The sequence below is a fragment of the Geotrypetes seraphini genome, chromosome 9, assembly GCF_902459505.1.
Source record: "Geotrypetes seraphini chromosome 9, aGeoSer1.1, whole genome shotgun sequence".
Lineage (NCBI taxonomy): Eukaryota > Metazoa > Chordata > Amphibia > Gymnophiona > Dermophiidae > Geotrypetes > Geotrypetes seraphini.
In genome coordinates, this window is record NC_047092.1 from 50934902 (window position 1) to 50951216 (window position 16315).

The 16315-nt window shown below is 46.9% G+C and overlaps 1 protein-coding gene across 8 annotated transcripts in view; it reads right to left on the minus strand.

The window, feature by feature from the left end:
* ST7 (suppression of tumorigenicity 7) overlaps window positions 1-16315 on the minus strand; it is a 323411-nt gene that overhangs the window by 94649 nt on the left and 212447 nt on the right. The window contains exon 2 of one of the 8 annotated variants that reach the window (XM_033959036.1): window positions 6931-7053. The exons of the other annotated variants lie outside the window; for them this stretch is intronic. The gene's annotated coding sequence lies outside the window, so the exon portion shown is untranslated. The remainder of the gene's footprint in view (window positions 1-6930; window positions 7054-16315) is intronic. 8 annotated transcript variants of the gene reach the window in all.

Consider the following 16315-nt stretch of genomic DNA (forward strand, 5'->3'; position numbering starts at 1 on the left):
TTCATTTCTGGGAAAGGAAAATCTCTTTCCTCCTTTTTGCGACCTGAGCCCCCATCTGTATCTACATCATTTTTTAAAAGTACAGGCATGTAGATCAGTTCCATGGCCTGACTGCAGCGGTAACAGCTCCGACACTCATAGAATTCTTATGAGCGTAGGAGCTGTTACCGCCAGGGCCGGCATCACGCTACACTTTTATAAAAGGGGGGGGGGGGGGATAGTTTTGTTTTGTTGTTAGGGAAACAATAGGACAATTAGAACCACATTTCAATTCATACAGTGGGGAAGTCCAATGCTGAATCAATTTTTTTAATTCACCTGAGGTGAGGCAGCATTCTGCTTTGGGTTCCTGCATGGGACAGCACTTGACAAAAACCATCCAGAACATTCAGGATGTTACAAACATATTTTGTTATTTGCAGTGCTGCTTATAGAAGTAAAGTGTTTCTTTCTTTCTGGAGTTGCAGCTTGCAACTCACTCCCCGGATGTTTGGTGGCCATTTTCAGAAGCGAAAGCAAAGAAGGCTGATTTTTAAATGCGCAGGTCCGTGAATACGTGAACACAGCAGTGCGAAAAATGATCACAACTTGTGCACCCGTGGATACAAGAAATCGCAAATATTGGACATGTGAATAGTGAAAACGCACTGTAGTGTTTTTAAGCTCTCCATGGAGTATGCTACAGTCACAAATCAGAAGAAGCTTTCGAAAAGTGACTCTTTCACATTGTCTGTTCAGCTTTGGCCTATTACAAAGCTCTCTCTATGTTGCGCATCCCAGTTCTCTAAAAACCTCATGCCTTTGTACTACTCAGTATAGCCTTGGAACCTAATCTCAGTGCAAATCAACCCACTTCTTCCTTGCCAGTCTCTTACTACTAGCCTTTTGCTAGCCCAATTGCATACATGCAAGGAATCACTCATCCTACTGAAATTATATTAACAGTACATTATACTGCATGCTGCTTGCTCACAAAACTCCCACTTCTTTATCGTTAAGGAAACTGCACCAGTTTCTCTACTAAGGAGAAAGAACAGCAGGCCCTTTCAGCACCGGTTCCAGCCACTTCAGGAAGCTGAAAGGCTTGGCACATGCTGCAGTATCCCCACCTATCAGCAGCAGGGCCAGAGGCTGCACTAGTGTCCCTAACATAAACAGGACTATTTATTTATTCCGTTTTTCTAGACCGTTCTCCCAGGGGAGCTCAGAATGGTTTACATTAATTTATTCAGGTGCTCAAGCATTTTTCCCGTTCTGTCCCGGTGGGCTCACAATCTATCTAATGTACTTGGGGCAATAGGGAGATTAAGTGACTTGCCCAGGGTCACAAGGAGCAGCGTGGGTTTGAACCCACATCCTCAGGGTGCAGAGGCTAAAGCTTTTACCATTGTGCCACTCTAGAAATCAAACTGTAGCAGAAGCGAGCCAAGTATAGGACAATGAAGCCATTGTGATGTCATTGATGAGGTTGGCTCTTATTGGTGGAATGAGGCATTATGACATCACAATACCAGTTCTGGTTATCAGAGGCTGAAACTTTTCATTCTATTTATTTATTCCATTTTCTATACTGTTCTCCAAGAGGAGCTCAAAACAGTTTACATGAATTTATTCAGGTACTCAAGCATTTGACCCTGGCTGTCCCGGTGGGCTCACAATCTATCTAATGTACCTGGGGCAATGGGGAGCATTAGGTGCCCACCTTCCCTAGAGGCTGCCTAAACCAGTGGCATAGTAAGGGGGGTGGTCTGCCCCCAGCGCTGTCTTGCTAGGAGTGCTGGCAACCCTCCTCCCCCTGCCACACATGCACGCCCCTTGCCTTCCCCGTACCTTTTTTACTTCTATGGTTCAAGCAACATTGCTGCCCACATTGGCATCGGTGCTCTCTCTGACATCACTTCCAGGTCCCGTGCCTAGGAACTGATGTCAAAGGGCAAGCTGACACTGACGTGGGCATGTCGCTCGCGTTGGAAAAGTTAAAAAGGTACAGGAAATGAGAAGGGGCGCACGTGCGTGAAAGGAGGGCAGGGAGGGGTGCCCTCGCTATGCCACTGGCCTCAACACCCTACTACTGACAGCAAAGCACGAGACAGCTGATTGACAGCTCTCTGCATCTCTTTTCCTCCTTATATTTGTCTGATTCCAATTTATCGTTGCCTGTAGTTAGTTGGGAAGGACAAAAGCTTCCAGTACTGTAGAGATTCTGCCAGCCATACAAAGGTTCCAAAGGTGGCTTCCCTCTTGCCATCAGAGTCAGCTCGGAGATTGGAGACACCTATGCCAGCTGCCTGGGATGGTGGGCATGTATAAAGCAAGAAAAAAGAGATTCAAAGAGACGCTGAAGAACAGGAATGAGTTCAAAACCACATCAGCCTGTATTTCAATGTCACCTGAAAAATATACTTTAATTTTCTTATTTCTTTTCTTGCTGTAGCCAGTGTTACAGCAACTCAATTTACAGCTGGGACTTAATCGGAATCACTAACCTCCAGCAGACTACTTATGTATTGAGAAAAAGCTGCAGAGAAGAATTCCAGCAGTGTGTGAAAAATACCAAGATGAGAGGAAAGCTATCCTTAATCCGATAACAGATTGGGACTCAGATTCCCATTGCTCATCTTTGAAAGAGGAGGAAAGGGAATGTTTCTGCATCAGCTCCTAAAATGAATAATATGGAGAGATAAGACCCTGCTCTGGTAGTGATTTCTAAGCATGGGATTAGCACACTGCCTTTCAAAAGCAATACTGCTTACAGCTCAGAAACCAAAGCGGAAGCGAAAGAGCCAGAAGCACCCTCTCCTCCCATGAACCAAGGGCTTCCTTTACTAGCGAGCCAGCTGAAAAATTACCGCCTGCTTAAAAGGAGGCGGTAGCAGCTAGCGCGCGTGGCATTTTAGTGCACGCTATTCCGCACGTTAAGGCCCTAACGTACCTTTGTAAAAGGAGACCCAAGTGATGGCGCTGAAAACCTAGAAACATAGAACATAGAAAAAAGCAGCAGAAAAGAGCTATAGCCCACCAAGTCTGCCCATTCCAAGTATCCCCTCCCCTGAATTTACTCCCTTAAAGATCCCACGTGAGTATCCCATTTTCTCTTAAAATCCGTCACGCTGCTGGCCTTTATCACCTGGAGTGGGAGTCTGTTCCAATGATCCACTACTCTTTCGGTGAAGAAGTACTTCCTGGAGTCGCCATGAAACTTCCCTCCCCTGATTTTCAGCGGATGCCCTCTGGTGGTCGAGGGTCCCATGAGCCAGAAGATATCATCTTCTGACTCGATGCGTCCCGTGATGTACTTATATGTTTCAATCATATCTCCTCTGTGTTTCATTTTGCCACATTTTAAAATATACCACAAAGATCATGTTTCTTCTCCTTTTTATTTATTTATGTCAGAGATATTTTACCTATTTCTTTCCCAAGGTAACTGCTATCAGTGTACTATAGCAATCTTATATGAGAAATAAGCTGCAACAAGGTCCTATGTTAGAGCCCCAAAATGGACTTTTTCAACTTAAGAAAACAAATGAAATAATTGTATGCGCTAGAGGACACTGTTCTAGAATTAGGGAGCATCTGGATAACCTACGCATTTACATTAGGCTTGCTGAATAGTACATAAATATGCACACCGACAAGGGGCGGTTGAAAAGTCTTCAGCCCAACCAAGAAAGCTGGGGCAGTCTCTACTGAGGGCTATACACGAAGTTCAGCTTTTTTCCACTTTTTTTCATTCCATATTCTTCCGATGGAACAAAAACAGTGGAAAAAAATCACTGGATTTTTCAGCAGCCTCTCGTATAAGATCTCCAATGGGCCTTGTTTAGGTAGAGCGAAGGCAATGAACAAACATATTTTACGTTACTTATATAGAGTATATACACACATTTGCGCTACATTTACGTGCTTGTGCGCTGCTTCCCAAAAAACTATTATATACACGCACAAAGGTATCTATGTTGTTTTAAAACAAACTTAAAGATCGACCCTCCCCAGATCCCGACACATACTATATCTATCAACCTTGTAATCTCTTTGGAAAAAAGAGCCCGAGAGCTGGTCTCGATGGGCGACTATAACGAGGGGCTGGATGGCCCCAGATTGGTCGCCCATGGAGAATCAGCTTATAGGTGATGGGAAGGGGTGGGGAGGGGAGGAGGAGGAGCTGGGCATGATGGGAGAAGGTGGAGCAATATGTGTCTCTGTGATTCAGGGTCTTTCCTGTTCACTGGAGGCAGCTTTGCAGGTAACGTGTTCCTTGCTCTCTTCTCTGTTTAATTCCCTGTTGAGCCTTTGCCCTTGCATACCTGTTAATAGTTTGCTGTCTCCATGTCTTCATTCATATGGGACGGGGTGGTTCGCAGGGCAGGAGTTGCTGCAGTTGCCACCATCTGCCTGTTGGTTTGTACCGGCCTCGGCTAGGCCTCGGGTGCTGCACGTGCCTGGGGCCTATGGATGAGCGCCGTTGGGGTTGTGGTAGCGTTTGTTGTGGCATTTGTGCGGTTGGCTGAGACTGTAAGGTTGTCAATTTCACCGAATTCTGCCTCCTCAACCTCTCCGTATTGCTTTGAGCTGCAGCGGTTTGGGATGAGATCTTGCTGTCTGTTGGGGTGCGGATTGCTTCGCGCTGTGGGTGGGCCTGGTGCTGGCTTGAGGGCGGGAATTTGTGTTGTTCTCCCCTGCGGGCGGGCGGTGGTTGCCTGGGGGGAGCAGTGCGCTAGGCCTCTGGTTCAGTGGCCGTCCCCCGGTCTCCGGCAGCTCCCTCCTGTTGTGCAGCTGGCGGTTCTGGCCGTTCCGACGGTGCGCGGTAAGGGTGTGCATTTGGGGACAGTCGCCTCATTCGTGCTTACATGGGGCTTGTTTCGTGCAGTGGACGGCGCTGGGTGTGTGCAGTGGGGCTCATGCTTGCTGCCCCTCTCCCGGCCACCTTAGCAAAGGATCCTGGATCACTGGGGGCAGGAGTGGGGGTGCTCGTTGTGTGCTGCCTGTTTCTTCACAGGGTTGCCGGGCTGCTGTTTTTGACTGCCTCATGGGCGGCTGCTAGGCCTTGTGGTGAGGCGGTGGGGCGGATTTTGGCCCCCTTTTCCTCTGTACCAATATGTTATACTAAAATATAAATATAATAAAATTAAATAAAATAAAATGAAATAAAACCGAAACCAAACCTCATTGAATCAGGTTCCTCAGCCTGTGCCTGACTGGGGGGAAGCTTGGGGCGCGGTGGATACAGATTCTGCCTCGGCCCCTGCAGTGGGGGGTTTCCTGCCCTGTGGCTCCTCTCAGTTGCTCTTGCACGTGGGCGCTGCTCTTACGCGCGGGCTTCGTGTCTGTGCGGCGGGAGGCAGGGTCCTTCCGTTGGAGGGCGGGTGCCTTGGTGGCAGGTGGGGGAGTTCGCTCTGGTGGCTCCTTGCTCTAGGGCCTTGTTCCCTCTTCTTTATGGGCTTGCGGTCTCCTGGTGAGTCGGCTCCTTCTCCTTCTTTTCCTTTTTTCCTGGGGCAGGGGTCCGGATGGGGGGGGGGCTTGGCCTGGAGGTGGGGATGTCAGTAGGGGCTGAGGCCACTGGCGGGTGTTCTATCGGGTGTGGATGCTTTGGGGGTGGGTCTGGGGCGCTCCTGGACAGTTGCTGCTGCTCTTTTGGTTTTGTTTCAGGTCTGGTGATGGCAGTCTCCGGGGATCGTCTCTTCTTCACTGGTGGTCCATGGACGGAATTTCGGATACGTTGGAGCCAGCGTGTGACGGAGTCCAAAGACTTGGTGGTAGCTTCGGATGGCGCCACTGCCTCCCAGATTCCTATTTGCTTCACTGCTGAGCAACGGCTAGGACTGTTAGTGCAGTTGGTGACTGTGCCCCTGGAGGACACGGCTTACAGCTGGGGGTCAGCAGACACATTGGTTGCTGCGAACGGCGCCATCCTTTCTTCCAGTCTGGTTTTGGGATCGCTGAGAGACTGGTGGTTGCTTCGAGGGCGCCACTGCTACGGTGGCATGCCCTTTTGCCAGCTGTCTGCAGGACATGGAGTTGTTCTGTGGCAGCGAAATGTGGCTTGGTTGGTGGCCTGGCTTCCCCTTGGGGGATTGGGCTGATCTGGTGCTGTGGACCCTCCGGGAGAACAGGACCGGGCGGTTCTGTGGTCTCTCCGGGGGGCAGTGCTAGGACGGTTCTGTGGACTCCCCGGGGGGGCAGGACCGAGGTGGTTCTGTGGACTCCCCGGGGGGGCAGGACTGGGGTGGTTCTGTGGACTCTCCGGGGGGGAACACCCAGGGTGGTTCTGTGGACTCCCCGGGGTGGCAGGACCAGGGTGGTTCTGTGGACTCCCCGGGGGGGGCAGGACTGGGGTGATTCTGTGGACTCCCCGGGGGTTGCAGGACTGGGGTGGTTCTGTGGCCTCCATGGGAGGGCAGGATCGGGGTGGTTCTGCGGCTCCTCGGGGGGAACACCCAGGGTGGTTCTGTGGACTCCCCGGGGGGACAGGACCAGGATGGTTCTGTGGACTCCCCGGGGGGGGGCAGGACTGGGGTGATTCTGTGGACTCCACGGGGGTTGCTGGACTGAGGTGGTTCTGTGGCCTCCCTGGGGGTGACAGGTCCAGGGTGGGGTTCGGCGGCCTCCCTGAGGTGGGAGGACCGGGGTGGTTCTGTAGACTCCCCGGGGGGGGGGGGGCAGAACGAAGGTAGTTCTGGGCCTCCCCTGGGGAATCACTGAGCTCTGGAACAACCTTACCTCCCTTCTTAGGAATCTGAGCTCCCTCCAACTCTTCTGTAAACATCTGAAAACCTAGTTATTCTCAAAAATGTAACTCTTCCTCCCTCTCTGATTTTCTAGTCCTCTAAATTTCCTCTTCATCCTTCCCTTCTCTGGAGTTCCTTTCTACCCTAACTCCTGTTAACCGTGTCGAGCTTTACGAATGTAGAGATGATGCGGTATACAAACCTAAGGTTTAGTTTAGTTTTTCTTCTGGCTGGAGCACCTTCCTCCTCCAGGTAGTGGGAGGATGCTTGTATCGGTTGCAGTGTTGTGGGCTGTCTCCACATGGCCATCAGCTCTGCTGGTCCCCTGCCATGAAATGGGAAACTGACATCAGAGGGGGCGGGAGCTAGCACAGCTGATGGCCGCACGCAGGCGGACTGCAGACCCACAATTGATCCAGCACCCCAGAGCTCTCTGAACCTGAGGCGGACCGCCCACCCCCTCCCTTCCTCACACTTGATATGCCACTGGACTATTTATATGCCCAGTATGAGGGGGTGCTGAAAAGGTCTCAGCTCAACCAAGAAGAGAATGGCGTGGATATGGTTTAATCAATGATCTGACACAATGTCAAAACACAGAATTTCATTTCTGCAAATTGGCACTTAATGAAATACGATAACACTTTTTTCAGCTACAGTGGCAAAAAAATGGTCAGAATTTAGAAAGTTGGTTGGTTGGACTGAGAACTTTTCAGCACCCCATTATTATTGAACAGTATTTACTGTTTTGCATGGCATCAATGCCAGGCTCACTGGTCTGTAACTTCCAGGATTCCCATTAGATCAATTGACTGAAGACCCTCTACTACTCGGGATGGTAGCTTGTTTTAATGACAGGTTATAGATTGCTAGTAACAGGTCTGCAATTCCATGGTTGAGTTTCTGGGTTGAACACCAGTGTGTGTCATCTTCCTCTGAAATAATATGGATCTGGTGACAGGGTGTGCCAAGATTTCCTGCAAGTTGCTGATAATTGTGAAATGTAGACTAGAGATAAGGTTGAAACCCTGAAAACAGCTTCTGTGGTGTAAGAAGGCTAAAGGCTATCGTGTCTGAAAGGTAAGCTTTCTGAAGGCAGCTAAGGACACAAGGTAAAGTGGAAAATTGTTGTGACGGATAAGTAAAAAGCAGCAGTGTGAAAATGAAGGTCATTGCTGCAGTGAGATTTCAATTAGAGAGGCAAGCAGCAGAAAAACTAGACATCCTAGTGCAGGGTAGGCAATTCTGGTCCTCGAGAGCTGGAGCCAGGTCAGGTTTTCAGGATATCTACAATGAATATGAATGAGATGGATTTCCATGCACTGCCTCCTTGAGATGCAAATCTATCTCGTGCATATTTATTGTGGATATCCTGAAAATCTGACCTGGCTCCGCCTCTCGAGGACCGGAATTGCCTACACCTGTCCCAGTGGATACGCAGATGTTTATTAGTTGGATCTGTCTGGCAGTTGTGCACTACTTGTAGCGATCAACTTGGCGTGGTGGTTTGCTGTGGTGGTTTGCGTGGAAGGAAGCTATCTGGAAAGGCCACAGAGACCTTAGAAGCTAGCAGTAGCATAGCCAGTCAATTTTGAACAGGTCTGAGTCCAAAGTGGGCGGGCATCTCTCTTTCCCTCCCTTCCCACCTCCCCAGCCTGTCTAGCATCTCTCTCCCTCCCTCCCCACCCCTCAGCCCATGCAGCCCCTCTCTTCCCTCCTTTTTCCAGCCCGTGCAACATTTCTGTTCCTCTTCAGGTCGCCAGCAGCGGTTTCTACATGCCACCAGCAGCTGACCCAGAAGCCTTCCCTCTGACACAAAACACAAACACATCAGAGGGAAGTCTTCCGGGTCAGCTGCCGGCAGCAAGTAGAAACTGCTACTGGCGGCCTGTGGCTGTTTTGTGGACGGGCCGTGGCTTCAGGGAGTCCTGCTGGCTGAGCTGATGGGGGATTCCCCTGCTGTGATCAGCTCAGCCAGCAGGGAGAACAGCAGCGATGGACATATTTTGACAGGAGGGATGGCGGGGGGGGGAAGAGCTGTGCCTAGCGATTGCTCTTCTGACCAGGTGCCAGACACAATTCCTCCCCTTTTACTGGCGGTGCTACGTGTGAATAAAATGCATATAATAGCATCACCCGTTGGGGAAAAATCACTCCTACCACGGTATTTTTTTTTTTACTGTGGCGTCTGAGCATTGTGCAACGGGACCTAAAACACTAGAGAAGTTTGAGTTTTTGGTCACTGTATGTATGGATCTTGTGTTACTTTCTGTAAGAAAAGTCACTTGGTAACATTACAAAACTTCATCCTCGCAAACTGCCATATAAGATTGCTAAGTCTACTGACTATATCCTGCAGGATATAAGTGTTTTTTTAATCTCTATACTACAATGCCCCTGACATGCCCAAATGCGTTTATTCATGATCATGTGACACCTTTGTATTTAAAATTCCATTGGTTACCAATGGAATTTAGGATCAAATTTAAGATCTTAATGTTAGCACATAGAACATTATTCCAGTTACAGCCTTCATATCTTTTTAATTTGGTGCTATTCTATGCCCCAAGGCGTTTATTACGATCTCCGAATGACAATAGGGGAGTCGTTCCTCATATTTCGAAGGCACATCTTGCATCAACTAGAGATTGTGAATTTTTTTAATTTAGTTCCACGATTATGGAATAATTTACCCATAGACTTGGGAAAAGAAGAATCATATATAAATTTTAAAAGACATTTAAACGCACATTTTTTCCAATTGGCTTTCTCAATTTAGAACAGAGTTTGGGACTGTGATCTGTGTTTTATTGTTTTACTATTAGAATTGTTACTGTTGAGATATTTGCTATGATATTCTATGAAAAAAAAATTAAAAACTTTTGTTCTTAATCTTTCCTTTTTAATGGAGTTCTTTTCTTGATGAATATGAATTGTGTATTGTAAACCGCTTTGATCTTTTTAGGCCGTTATGCGGTATATAAAGTTCTTAATAAACATAAACAAATACGTTTTAGAATGCCCCTGGCACGCCATTGGCCATTCACCCTATTAGGTATTGATTCTATAAATAGTAGGCGCCATTGAAAACAGCACTTACCGCTTGTCAATCAAAGTTCGACTCTGTTTATAGAACTGTGCCTAGCAACTCCTAACTTGACTTAGGAGATGGTAGGTGTCATAATGTTAGACGCTGGTATATTAGGCCAGAGTTTAGATGCCAACCGATGCTTAAGCCATTCCATGCTCAAATTCCACCCCTAAACTTAAATTAACCATTTCTTGTTTTTAATTGGCTTTTGATGGCATTTTCAATTATCACACCATTGCAGCCAATTAAGAAATTTTAAGTTTTGTGTAAAACTTGGCTAGGCGCTGCTGAACTAGGTGGCATTTATAAAATCAGGGCCTATTAGAGCTAGGCTTTATAGAATAGCGCACAACCAGATGTGCGCAAATTAAAATGAGTGCCAATTAACAACAGCAATTATTGATAGTTAAAGGCTTGTTATCAATTAAGTTGTGCACAAACCTGAGTGTGATATATATAAACTTAGAACAGTGGCATAACGAGGGCACCCGGGGTGGTGGTGCCCTCCTCTCCGTTCCCCCATGCCACACTCATGCCTTCCCTTCTTCCATACATCTTTAAATCTTGGCCAGTTTGAGCAACTGCTCCAGCCTGCTGCTTTCACCGCCATTGGCTTTCCCTCTGACATTACTTCCTGTCCCTGTAACCAGGAAGTGATTTCAGAGGGGAACCAGGCTGCTGCAAGCAGCAGGCTGGAGAAATTGCTCATGCTGGCAAAGATTTAAAGAGCTATGGGGAAAGAGAGAGAGTGAGTGTGGTGTGGGGGGTGGGTGGGCTGAGAGGTGCTGGCGTCCCTGCCAAGATAGCACCTGGAACGGTCCATCACACACACACACCTTTTACTATGCCACTGACCAGGGGTAAGAATCAACAAAAGAAGAACTAAACAACTTTATCCCATATGAGGGTACTCAGAGCTGAACATCAGATAGAGGGTAATTCTATGGCTGTGTGCCTATATTTAAGTGCCATTGAAATTGCTTGTCTTGGACTACCGGGAATATTATGAGGCACTTAGCTAGATAATACCACTGAAAATGCTCAGTTAATGTCTAAGCTGAAACCAGCTACCCTGTGGGTGTTCCTGGGGCAGAGACAGCACTTAGCTGGTTAGGTGTCAATAGTCATCCCTTAACTGGCTAAAATAACTACATAAATACCATGTTTCCCCCAAAATAAGACCAGGTCTTATATTAATTTTTGCTCCAAAAAACGCATTAGGGCTTATTTTCAGGGGATGTCTTATTTTTTTTTTCATGTACAACAATCATCCCTCCCTTTCTTTTTCCTTTCTCTCCCCCCCCATATGCAGCATCTTTCGTCCCCTCTCACCAATCCCCTTGTGTATCATCTTTCTAGGCCTCCCTCCCTCCCATCCCCCTGTACAGCAGAACCCCCAACAACCCTCCCACCGTGAAACTGACATACCATATATCCAAGGCCTGCAAAAAAAGCAGTGGTGGCAGCACTCTGAATGGGCTGCTTCGTGGCCTTCCCTGCTGGGGCTTTCCCTCTACTGTGTCACTGATGACATCATCAGTGATACGGCAGAGGGAAGGCCTTGGCGTGAAGGACACGAAGCAGCCCGTTCAGAGCGTTGGTGCCGCTGCTGCTTTATGATGCCTCGGAGTGGAGGTATGTCAGGTCTCACCGGGGTGGGGGATTGCTGAATCGATGAGTCCAATTTTTTCGGCGAGTCAGGCAGCACTAGTGTCAGGAATGGAGTTGGGGAGTATTGGGGACATTCGAGGAGGCTTTGAGGGTCGATCTTAACTAGGGCTTATTTTTGGGGTAGGGCTTATATTAGGAGCATCTTTAAAAATCATGCTATGGCTTATTTTCAGGATAGGTCTTATTTTCGGGGTAACATGGTAGGACTGCATAAAACACAGCCCTATCTTCACGTGGTTCATAGTAGTCGGTTAAGCGCTGAATATCATTTTTAACCAGCTAGGTTTTAGCCTCCTGTGTATGCTGAGATATTCAATGCTGGAGCCTGGATGTGGCCCACCACTGAATATCACAAAGTAGTGGGGTTAGGACTAAAGAGGACTGTGAAGATTTACAAAGGGACCTGAACAAACTAGGAGAGTGGGCAAAAAGATGGCAGATGAAGTTTAATGTAGAGAAATGTAAAGTCTTGCATGTAGGAGACTCCGTGCCTTGTCCCTCTCGGTACAGATGAAACTAAACAAATCAAAAACAAAACTACTCTGGCTCGGCCCAAAATTCGAACACCTGCCCACCCTTTTCGCACTACCCACAGGCGATACACTCCAGCTCGAATTCTCATGCAAGATCCTTGGTATCATTATCGATTCCTCTCTCTCCCTCAATGACCACCTCAACTCCTTGGCAAAATCATGCTTTTTCAGCCTCCACATGCTGAGGAAAGCTAGATCCTACTTCAGCCAACAACACTTTGCCATCCTTGTTCAATCCATCATCCTCTCCAAACTAGATTACTGCAATGCCATCTACTTAAATCTATCAAAAAAAAGTCTTCTAAGACTCCAGCTAATCCAGAATACTGCAGCCAAACTGATCTTCTCAAAACACAAATCTGACCATGCCTCCCCACTCCTTGCCAAACTTCACTGGCTCCCAATAATCTCCAGAATCTATTTCAAATGTTCCTGCCTGGCTTTTAAGATCATTCATGGCATCCTCCCTCCTCTTATCCCACTGTCTTTCAACTCCTCCAGTCCCGACTCCTCCAGAACTGCCCAAAGGTATAAACTAGCCATCCCCTCCCTTCGCGGCATCCACTTTGCAGGCAAACTGGGAAAATCCCTTCTCTTCAAAATCACAGGTCTTTGGAAGTCACCTCCCCGTTGCGGAACCTGAGCTCCCTTCAGTTATTCCGCAAACAACTGAAAACCTGGCTTTTCAGCAAATTGTAACTCTATCCTTCCCCCCTTTTTTTCTCCCCCCTTATGCACATAAGTTCATGTAATCCTTTTTCTTCTTCTCTACCTACTATTTTAAGTGGTGACAGGTCAAAAATGCCAATGTTATTATTTGCTGTTCACATCATGTTTACTTGTGTTCAATAATACTTACTTTGCATTTAACTTTGCCCTGGGGGACCTATGCTCACTGTATTATGCTTTCTTCAATAATACAGTTACCCAGAAATAAAAACATTATAATACAACTATTGATTCCAGAATTTATTTTACACTCACAAACTCCAATGACATTATGAACTTTTAATGACTTATAATGACTAAGGTTGCCATTTAACAAATTGGTTATTATTATCTTTTAACATATTAAGACACTTCATAAAATCAATAACTAGAGGGCTGCAAACAAATTGTGGACAGTTTTGTTTGGGTTTTATTGGGGGGGGGCAGTGAAGCTTGTCTTTAATCTTTGAAATCTGTTGGGCCTGAAGACAACTGAGCGTGAAGACGACAGCGTGAAGACACTTGTAAGTTTGAACATGAATAACGATTTAAACAAACAGAGAAAAAGAGATAATGATTGTCATAAACACTTTCTGTCATGTAAAGATTATTAAGCTAATTCAGCTTTACAAAATTTTAACAATTCATACAACAAACATATCATGCAAGACAAACAGAAATAATGAAACTTAGCATTTGACAGATGGATCAGATGAATACACACTGCAGGCATCAGACTATGGGTATTTCATTATGACCCCAATGCAAACACCCACTATGCCCATTTACCTTCCACTATTACAGGTCTCACAGTCCCAAATGAATGTGTCTAATAACGGGACAAAAACACCTGGGTCAAAAACTGAGAATTATCCCAAAATCTGCAGCCTGGAACTGGGTAACCTGGCCACCCTGTTACTTTGATTTATTAAACTCTTTTTCAAATATGAGAATGACACAGGGACACAGGAACTAAATTTCACCATCCTGTCCCTATGAGTTATGTTGCTGTCCTTGTCCCTCTCCCATCATCTCTGCTTTAACAGTGTCAGGTCAAGACCACGCCAGGACAAAGGCCGCGCGCAGACAACTGAGCGCAGCGCAGTGGCACCTGCCTAACAAAATTAATAATGCATTTTTAAGGTCGGTTCATAAACAATTGCTTTAATAATGCATTTTTAAGGTCTCTGACGGGGGTGTCGAGGGGAGAAAACCCCCCCCACTTTACTTTTTACAGATGACGCCACATTGTGGGGGCATTGTGGGGGGTTTGGGGGAATGTAACTCCACACATTTTACTGAAAACTTCACTTTTTCCGTAAAAAACAGGGAAACAGTTAAGTTTCCAATATAATGAGGGAACTTACAACCCTCCAAACACCACACAACACCGCCGCGATATGTATTAAGTGGTGTCAGGTCAAAAGCGCGCTGCAACAAAGGCACGCCTAGACAATTGAGCGCAGTGCGGAGGTGCGCGCCGCACAAAATTACAGTTTTTAGGGCTCCAACGGGGTTTTTTGTTGGGGAACCCCCCCCCCCAGTTTACTTAATAGACATCGAGCCGGCGTTATGGGGGGTGTGGGGGGTTGTAACCCTCCACATTTTACTCTACACTGAACTTTTTCCCTAAAAACAGGGAAAAAGTGAAGTTTTCAGTAAAATGTGGGGCGTTACAACCTCCCACAATGCCCCCACAACGCGGCGCAATGTCTATTAAGTAAAGTGGGGGGGTTCTCCAACAAAAACCCCCGTCGGAGCCCTAAAAACCGTAATTTAGAGCGGTGCGCGCCTCCGCGCTGCGCTCAATTGTCTGGGCGCGCCTTTGTCGCGGCGCGCTTTTGACCCAACATTGTCTTGCGCTCAGTTGCTGGCGCTGAGTTGTCTTGCGCTCAGTTGCTGGCGCTGAGTTGTCTTGCGCTGAGTTGTCTTGCGCTCAGTTGCTGGCGCTGAGTTGTCTTGCGCTCAGTTGCTGGCGCTGAGTTGTCTTGCGCTGAGTTGTCCCGCTCGTGCACATTTCGGAAAATAAGTTGCGCTCAATTGTCTTGCGCTCAAATGTCTCACGCTCGATTGTCTTTGCGCTCACTTGTCTTAACGCTCAATTGTCTTCCACTCATTTGTCTTGCGCTCAGTTGTCTCGCGCTCGGTTGTCTACGCGATTTTGTCCGCGCGCGATTGTCTTGCGCGCAATTGTCTATGAACCATTTTAAGTTCTTGTAAACCGTGTCGAGCTCCATACTCATGGAGATGATGCGGTATATAAATTTAAGGTTTAGATTAGATTAGATTAGATTAGGAAACAGAAACCCGATGATGGGAGGTCTGGTAATGGGTGAAAGTAGCCTAGAAAAGGATTTAGGGGTAATAGTGGACAGGACAATGAAGCCATTGGCACAGTGCGCAGCGGCCTCTAAGAAGGCAAACAGGATGCTATGTATTATCAAGAAAGGTATTACAACCAGAACGAAAGAAGTTATCCTGCCATTGTATCGGGTGATTGTGCGCCCACATCTGGAGTACTGCATCCAATATTGGTCACCGTACCTTAAGGATATGGCGATACTCGAAAAGGTTCAGAGGAGAGCAACGCGACTGGTAAAAGATATGGAAAACCTGGGGCTCTATTCCCTGGAAAAGCGGAGACTTAGAGGGGACATGATAGAGACTTACAAGGTCATGAAGGGCATAGAGAAAGTGGAGAGGGACAGATTCTTCAAACTTTTGAAAACTACAAGAACGAGAGGGCATTCGGAAAAATTAAAAGGGGACAGATTCAAAACCAATGCTAGGAAGTTCTTCTTCACCCAAAGGGTGGTGGACACCTGGAATGCGCTTCCAGAGGGTGTGATAGGACAGAGTACAGTATTGGGGTTCAAGAAGGGATTAGATAATTTCCTGAAGGAAAAGGGGATAGAAGGGTATAGATAGAGGATCACTATACCGGTCATGGACCTGATGGGCCACCGCGTGAGCAGACTGCTGGGCACGATGGACCTCTGGTCTGACCCAGCAAAGGCACTGCTTATGTTCTTATGAAACCTGCAGGGCTATACTTCAAATATGATCAATATAAGATTAGCAAGATATGCAATATCTTTGTAAGGGTTTTTTTTTTAACAATAATTTGGAACATCACAGATGTGCAAGCTCAGAGTTTCCCAGGTGTAACAACGTACGGAAGAATGCGTACGGGATCACATTTTGCTTTCTAAACTCTCTGCCCTTCAGGGCTGCAACTTGCAGCTGTCGAAAATAGAAATGGGAATAGATGCTTAGCCAGCAGCGCACAAAAGTACTGATTTCTCCTGAGGTGAGAAGAGCTTGGGGGACTAGCTCATTTCCTTCCAAAGAATGCCCAGGGTGCCGTTATTAAATAATCACGTCTCTGTTGCTGTAAATACTGACGTTAAGTAGCTCCATGAACAGTTGCTCTGTAGCACACCTGATCCTTCCTGCCATTTTCAGTGCTGCAGAATAGGAAAGCTTAGGGGACTGTGCGACATCTTATTCTAATCTCTTTATGAATGGATAGAGGTTCTTGCGCTGCAGCAAATAAAAACTCATTACATAAACTGACCAATAAG